At 38.3% G+C, this 8772-nt stretch overlaps 1 long non-coding RNA gene across 1 annotated transcript; it reads right to left on the reverse strand.

Annotated features, from left to right (window-relative positions):
- Positions 1-355: 355 nt before the first annotated feature.
- LOC128511760 (uncharacterized) lies at positions 356-5866 on the reverse strand. Its single transcript, XR_008356202.1, has 4 exons — positions 5780-5866; positions 1232-1345; positions 742-815; positions 356-656 (listed from the first exon to the last, which is right to left on the reverse strand). It is a non-coding gene; the product is annotated as an uncharacterized LOC128511760 (long non-coding RNA).
- Between the last annotated feature and the right edge of the window lie 2906 nt (positions 5867-8772).

Consider the following 8772-nt stretch of genomic DNA (forward strand, 5'->3'; position numbering starts at 1 on the left):
ACTGAGTCGGCCAACAAAAACTACAAAATAAAAACAGTGACCTTTAGTGGAGGACCCTTACAGAAATATTTTAACCCTTCCCCTTTCCACTTCGTTTCAAGGGACAAGGGGAAGGGGCGAGGGGTAGGGGAAGGGGTAGAAAATAGAATTGGGATTGGGCTTTGGAGTGCTATAGCTGGCTGTGTTGTGCAGAAACACACTCAGAGTTGAAAAGTGCAAAAGTATCTGTACAACAAAACGTGAGGACCAGTTTGCTTATTTCCAACTTTGTTCAGTGGTTTATGTGGAATGTTTAGAGTGTGTTTCACATACATCAACTTACTTACCAGAGACTGAGAGAGTAACTGTAGTGAGGTGCGCGACAGACTCATTCACTTTCTGGTGGCTAAAGTATTCTCTTGCATCAGTAGGTGTCAGATTGCGCAACACCAAGGAGCAGTTTGCCTTAAGAAGCTCATCCTCAGGAACGTCCACACGACCCTCATATCCCTCACCCTGAGTTACTGTCTTGTTCTGTTTCTCAAACACAAGACCTTCATTGCTGAGCCATCTAATATTCAGTATTTCAGTGTTTGCACTCCATAGTTCACACGGTAGGACAACTGTAGAGCCCACTTTGCCAGATACACTCAACTGAAATTGTGTAAAGACGATGTCTGAAATATGAAAATTTATATTTACATTAATCTGAACAGTTCACTTATATCTTATTTATTTATTTTGTAATTTATTTTGACTTACCTGCAAAGATGCTGATCCACAAGATGCAAATATAAGAAAAGTTGATCATGGTGCACTCATTGTGTGCAGATTTACTACAACCACAACAAATAGACATTTAATTACGTATAGGTAAAAAACTGCCTCTTCATATTATTCCATAATTTTTTATTTCATTTAAAATATTAGCTAATTATAGAGTATGATATGATATTTTAACAAAAAAGTCAAACAATACAAAGGGGATGAGAATTATATTAAATAATGGGATCTAGCAAATGCTTTAGATGGACTTACAGCACATTTCTAAAAGAATTATTGAGAATATTTAATATTTTGCTTTTTTTCCCGCCAATACAGAATTGTATAACAAAAAATAACGAAGTTATTACATTAATCCGAAACCCTAAACCATATATAATATACTAAGAAAACTTTTGCAAAACAGATGAAATGTAGCATCAGTAATAGAAAACAGAAAACAAATGACACAAATATACTGTATACTTACTAAATAAACGCTGTCTTTTACAAAGTGAAAGTGCGTGCGGATGTGATCAGCTTCATTTCAGTCATAAATTCACAACCACATTCCAGCCATTTGTGATCAAACAATTATTAAACGCTGTACAAAAACAGTTAAAAAAAAAAAACATAATTATTTGAATTTAAAAAAAAAAAACTTTTTTATGTAAACATAATTTTCTCTGGACAAAATCCTTACATCATTAAAGATTTAATTTTTGCACTAGCACGTCAATCGCCCATACCCACCACCCAAAATAAACAACAACAAAAAAAAACAAAGCAGCAATTAACTTTTACTTACATCTGAATAAAGACTTTTACATAAATCTAGCATGTGCATGGAGCGCTAAGCACGGGGGTGGGTGCATGTGGAGATGAGAATCGCACATATGTTTGTTTTTTAAACATTATTTTAATAAAAAACATTTATTTGGCAATGAGCTTATTGCAAAGAAAACATGTTTACCATTTATGTACATCTTTTTTTCTGGATTGCTACAATGTAATTTAATTTACAAAAGCATTGTGAAAAGAAAAAGAGTAGTAATTGGTAAAGATGGCTCCACTTTGTTCTCCACAAGTAAAGAAAAATTATATTTGTGTTCTCCTGTTGTAATTAATGTACATTTACAGCTGTGTGAAGCTGCATGCAGATGCTCTTGCTGTGACATTAAACATTGTGAGCAGCGATTAAAGTATTATCCAAAGAGGGAAATACATGTCACTTTACATCAGTATTTACTGTGACATTTGATTATAAGAGTTTAAAATTTTATATTCATAAAAAAAAGATAATAAACATAATTAAGAGAAAACCGCACGTCTGCAGGCATGAGAAGACTCACAATCATATATGTAGCACAATCCCACTTTATATTCAGTACCTAAGTCTCCTGCGATAGGTTCCAGGCCCCAGCGTCCCCGAATACAGGATTAAGAGGTATAGACGATGAGTGAGTGAGTGAGTGAGTATTATTACCTTTGCTTTTCTTCTTCATTAGTTTTCATCCCTAATGTCACTTTATGTTTGACTGTACAAGTAAATGCATGTATTTATTTTTTATCTACTGTATTTATTTCTGTTTATCTATTTATAAAGTCTTTAAGCAGCTGTTACCTCCAGCAGAATGGGGTACAAGATTTTATGGTAAAGCGGTAAGATGATGTTGTAATAGTTTGACATCTCACAGTTGTGTGTAAAAGTTAAGATCAGCCCTTATTCATCATATTTACATTACTGCGCAGGTAAATACTTTGTTCTTTACATATCCCAGCTTTTTGTTATTAGGCAGGGGTCAGAGCACAGGGTCAGCCATTATACGGCACCTCCTGGACCAGACAGGGTTAAGGGCCTTGCTCATGGGCCCAACGGCGGCAACCTGGTGGAGCTGGAGCTTGAACCGCCGACCTTCCAATAAGTAACTTAGACACTTAAACAGAGCCACCACCATTTCTTAAAATAAGTTTATAGCAAAAAAGTTTTGATCCTCCTGAACTATGAAGTCATGAGATAAAGGGGGATAAATTGTGATTGAATAGACAAATGATTGTGAATGATAGAATTGTGCCTGGTTGTGTTAATATTATGTGTGTAGTGTTTACACACTGTGGCTTACCCACTGGATCCAAACTGCTGTGTGTGTGTGTGTGTGTGTGTGTGTTTGTGTCCAATATCCATTCAATATATAATTATGTTCTTTTTAAATATATTTTCATATAAGTAGAAGATTATTTAAACCCTTCAGATTTTTCTAGGCCCACTTACAAAGAAATGAAGGGTCTATAATTTATATCATAGGTTTATGGTAAAGAATTGAGACAGAATATCAACCAAAAATCCAGAAAAAGCACATGATACAAATGTTATGAATTAAGTTGCATTTCAATAAGTAAAATAAGTATTTGATCCCCTACCAACCAACAATAATTCTGCCTCTCACAGACTGGTTATGTGCTCTTGTGGTACACACATTAATTTAAGAAGGTGTTCCTAACAACAATGTGGTATGTGTATAAAAGCCACCTGTCCACAAAATCTCTATCTTCCATTCAAACCTCACCACCAGCGACAAAACCAAAGAGCTGTCAAAGCAAGTCAGGAACAAGATTTTGGACCTGCACAAGGCTGGAATGGGCTACAAGACCATCAGCTAGAAGCTTGCTGAGAAGGAGACAACTGCTGGAGTGATTATTTACAAATGGAAGAAATACAAAGTAACCATTAATGGCCATATTGCAAGATTTCACCTCATGGAGTAAGAATAATCATGAGAAAAATGAGGGACCAGCCCAGGACTACACGGGAGGAGCGTGTGGATGATCTCAAGGCAGTTGGCACCACAATCACCAAACAAACCATTGGTAACACAATACGCCTGCATGGATTGAAATCCTTCAGCTCAGCAAGGCTTCCCTTCCTCAAGAAGACACATGCACAGACCCGTCTGAGGTTTGCCAATAAACAGAGAAAGATTGGGATAAACTGCTGTGGTCAGATGAGACCAAAATTAGGCCTTTTTGTCATCAACTCGACTTGCCGTTTTCGGAGGAAGAAAAATGCTGACTATGACACTAAGAACACCACAGTCCCTACAGTCAAGCACGGAGGTGGAAACATTATGCTTTGGGGCTGTTTTTCTGCTAAAGGTACAGATTGACTTTGCTACACTGAGGGGCCAATGGATGAGAACCTCCTGAAGATATGTTGTGGATGGGTCTTCCAGCATGAAAATGACCCCAAACGGACTAAGTCATGTTTTGCTTGGGGATCAAATACTTACTTCCTTCATTGAAAACTTAAACGCAACTTAATTTATAACATTTGTATAATGTGCTTTTTCTGGATTTTTGGTTGATATTCTGTCTCAATCCTTTACCATAAACCTATGATAAAAATTATAGACCCGTCATTTGTTTGTAAGTGGGCAGACTTAGAAAATCTGTAGGGGATCAAATACTTATTTCCCCCACTGTAAATAATTTTATTATTATTATTATTATTATTATTATTATTATATACAGTACATACAGTGAAAGTATTTAGACCCTCTTAAAGTTTTCACTTATTGTTATATTGCTGCCATTTGCTTAAATAATTTAAGGTAATTTTTTTCCTCATTAATGTATGCACAGCACCGCATATTGACAGAAAAACACAGAATTGTTGACATTTTTGCAGATTTATTAAAAAAGAAAATCTGAAATATCACATGGACCTAAGTATACAGACCCTTTGCTGTGACACTCATATTTTTACAGTAACTCAGTCACTGTCCATTTCTTCTGATCATCCTTGAGATGGTTCTACACCTTCATTTGAGTGTTTGCTTATGATGATTGGACTTAATTAGGAAAGCCACCCACCTGTCCATATAAGACCTTACAGCTCACAATGCAGGTCAGAGCAAATGAAAATCATGAGGTCAAAGAAACTGTCTGAAGAGCTCAGAGACAGAATTGTGGCAAGGCACAGATCTGGCCAAGGTAACAAAAAAATTCTGCTGCACTTAAGGTTCCTAAGAGCACAATGGCCTCCATTATCCTTAAATGGAATACATTTGGGACGGCCAGAACCCTTCCTAGATCTGTCCGTCTGGCCAAACTGAGCCTTGAAAGAGGTAAAGAAGAACCCAAAGATTACTGTGGCTGAGCTCCAGGGATGCAGTCGGGAGATGGGAGAAAGTTGTAGTTAACCATCACTGCAGCCATCCACCAGTTTGGGCTTTATGGCAGAGTAGCCTCTCATCAGTGCAAGACACATGAAAGCCTGCATGGAAAAAAAAACTAAAAAAAAAACTGAAGGACTCCAAGATGGTGAGAAATAAAATTCTCTGGTCTGATGAGACCAAGATAGAATTTTTTGGCCTTAATTTTAAGCACTATATGTGAAGAAAACCAGGCGCTGCTCGTCACCTGTCCAATTCAGTCCCAACAGTGAAGCACGGTGGTGGCAGCATCATGCTGTGGGGTGTTTTTCAGTTGCAGGGACAGGACGACTGGTTGCAATGGAGGGAAAGATCAATGCGATCGAGTAGGGGATATCCTGGACAGAAACCTCCTCCAGAGTGCTCAGGACCTCAGACTGGGTCGAGAGTTCCAACAAGACCATGAACTTAAGCACACAGCTAAAATAACGAAGGAGTGGCTTCACACCAACTCTGTGACTGTTCTTGAATAGTCCAGCCAGAGCCCTGACTTAAACCCAATTGAGCATCTCTGAAGATGAAAAAAATGGCTGTCCACCAATGTTTACCATCCAACCTGACAGAACAAAAGAGGATCTGTATAATTTTTTTTTTTTTTTAATAAATCTGCACAAATGTCAACAATTCTGTGTTTTTTTTGTCAATATGGGTTGCTGTGTGTACATTAATGGGGGGAAAATGAACTTAAATGATTTCAGCAAATAGTTGCATATATAGTATACTGTATTTTTACTGTATTTATTTATATAAATAAAACATTACACATTACCACAAGAAACATTAATAGATCAATTATAATGTAACATTCTTAACTAATCTGCACATACCTTGTTGGAATTTCCAAACTTAAATGTTACGTTTGCTTGATTACTCCATCTTAGCCCGGTGCATCAAGATCCTCACTAAAATTCCTGCACTACAAGCCCAGGCTTCAAAGTTTCAGGAAGTCCCAACAGACTTGAATAATAGAATGGGTGTGACTTCCCAACTGAACTTTCAATCTCTCTCTCTCTCTCTCTCTCTCTCAGTCTCACACACATCTGACTCTCTCATGTGCCCTCACTCTCCTGTCTCCTGTTAAATCTCTGTCTGAATCCCTGTAACAGCTGAAAGACTAATTAGACTATTCTTACCAGGTGTTTGTTCCATGCACTTCACCTGAGCACTTTCATACAGCACAATCACCTCCTCACAACTCACTCTATATGTGAGTCTCTTCAATTATCTTAATTCTTCTTATAGTCTAATTATAATGTTAAATAGTTTAATTCTCATTGGGGTAATAAAATGCAAAAAGGAAAATGAAATAAAGGCTGATTCTTAACCCTGGTCCTGGATCAACACCTGTCCTGCATGATGTAGTGTCTTCTCAGCCCCCAGTACACCTGATTATAACTAATGAGCTAATTAACAGACTGTTCTGAGGTGGGATAGAGCAGGATTCGAATACTTTTTAAACCATCTTTTTTCAGACAGAAAGCTCTGCAGAATGGCCATGAGGAATAAAGAAAAAGAAATCCAGAAGAAGAAGTAAGTATGCAGGAGCGAATGAAATGATGGAATGAGAGAAAAATAAGAAGTAGAAATACATGAGACAAATGCATGAAGTGTGGTTAGACAGAGAGACAGATAATCCTGCTGGACCTGATGGTATAATTTTATTCTCTGTTTATATAAAATTCCAGTGCATCAACACAACAATTCATTTTAGATTTAATGATAGATGTGAAAAAAAAAAAAAAATCAGTAATCAGTGTATGCAATGCAGTGTAAAAAAATAGTCTTTCTTTCTTACTTTTTTTTTTCTTTCATTCTTTCTTTAACAATGTTTTTTTGCCACGGACAAACACTTCCACTGCATTAAAAAATAAAGAAATACATCCTGCTGGTATGTAGTCAAATTATTTAAGTTATTTACTGTAAGTGCCCTGATGTCATGATTGCACTTTACTGTATAACAAACATTATAATGGTTTGTGTTATTGCAGCCCTGATGGCAAAGGACCTTTTCACAGCAGTGTTTTTGGAGTGGCAAGAAGAAACGTCAGGGCATGCCACAACTAGTGTTGTTTTTCAGCTTTGAATGTAGAAATACTTCTTATTTGATTCACCTAAATTCACCACTCTAAACCGGTTCTGAGGCGGGTGAAAACCTGGCCAGCAGGAGCCATCTGTTCTCTTCAGGACTGTTTTCAGAACACTGCCTGGAACCTTTTTAGGGAGGCGGCGACTTCACTGACTTGGAGAAGTACTGTCATTGACCAGCTACATCAAGAAGTGCACTGATGATGTCACCGTCTCCAAGAACATAGTCTCATGCTCCAACCAGAAACCGTGGATTCCTGCGGAGTTGTGTGCACTTCTGAAGACCTGAGACTCCGCCTTTAAAGTGGGGGCCAAATTGTCCCGGGCCATTAGAAAAGTGAGGTGCGTACATGCCCATGCCACTTCAGGGACAGTGATGGTTCCCTTCCAAATGCGCTGATCAGCTTTTACATGGAGAATGACATAATAGCGAGGAAGACCACCCCACCTCCCAACGACCAGGTGCTGTGTCTCACCACAGCTGATGTGAGGAAAACTCTACACACAGTCTACCCGCATAAAGCTGACGGACCAGACAATATCTCTGCCCGAGTGCTCATAGAATGTGCTGAACAGCTGGCGGATGTTCTTACTGACATCATCTCTCTAAGCTGCGCCATCGTTCTCATGTACTTCAAGTCCACCACCTTCGTCTCCGAAGATGCCGAGAAAGTCTTGAGTTAGTCTTTAGTCCCTTGCTGTTCACACTGCTGACTCACGACTGTGTAGCGACACATAGTTCCAACCACGTCATCAAGTTTGCTGATGAGACCCACCACGGTGGTGGGTCAGCATACAGAGAGGAAGTGCAGAGGCATCGCTTTGTGGTTTGGGAATTGTGCCATATCGGACTGCAAGACCCTACAGCGGATAGTGAGGACAGCAAAGAGGATCATCGCAGTCTTCCTTCCCTCTATTGAAGTCATCGGACACACACCTCTCACACACACTCTTCACCCTCCTACCATCTTCTTCAGACAGATTCTACCCACATACCATCTGTCTAATCAAGAAGAAAGGACTGGACTGATACACACTATCAAATTTCACTACCAACTGGAAATTGTTTTTCTGCACTAATATTTATATTGGAAACTTTTACACAATTTGTTACATTTTAACTAACAAACATTAATGTATTTTATTAAGATTCCATGTGATAGACCAACACAAGGTAGCACATAATTATGAAGTTTTTTTTTTTTCAAAACTTTTTTCATGTCAACTTAGAGTGTGACATGCACGAACAAACACTGAATCTAAGGCTTCAAATACTTTCAGCACAACACTGATTGGCAGAGCGCCATGATGTTAACGGTGATTGTTACGCCCTAAGGCTCAAAAGGACACAACAAAAACGTAGACACAAGAAAAAGTGCAAATAATACACAAAATTTATTAACATAATAGAACTATCCAGAAAGAAAACAATGTGGCATGTCAAGAATCAGTGGTGTAGAGTTAAGTGAATGCATGAAAATGGAATGGTCTTTGGAAGTGTTGGATACATAAAATAAAACAAAAGTAAACGGAAACCAACACAATTAAGTCCCACATGCAGCTCCCCCTGGCCAGTTGTATCGCTGCCTTTTAAAAGGCCAAACAGGAACCCAGCAACAGGTGTCCTTGACCAAACCCATCCAAAACCAATTAATTGGAAGGCGGAGCAATTTAATTCCAAAGACGACAAACATACACTTGGGTCACCACAATGATTGACAGCCCAGTCAGCCAA

The sequence above is a fragment of the Clarias gariepinus genome, chromosome 2 (genome assembly GCF_024256425.1).
Source record: "Clarias gariepinus isolate MV-2021 ecotype Netherlands chromosome 2, CGAR_prim_01v2, whole genome shotgun sequence".
Classification (NCBI taxonomy): Eukaryota; Metazoa; Chordata; class Actinopteri; order Siluriformes; family Clariidae; genus Clarias; species Clarias gariepinus.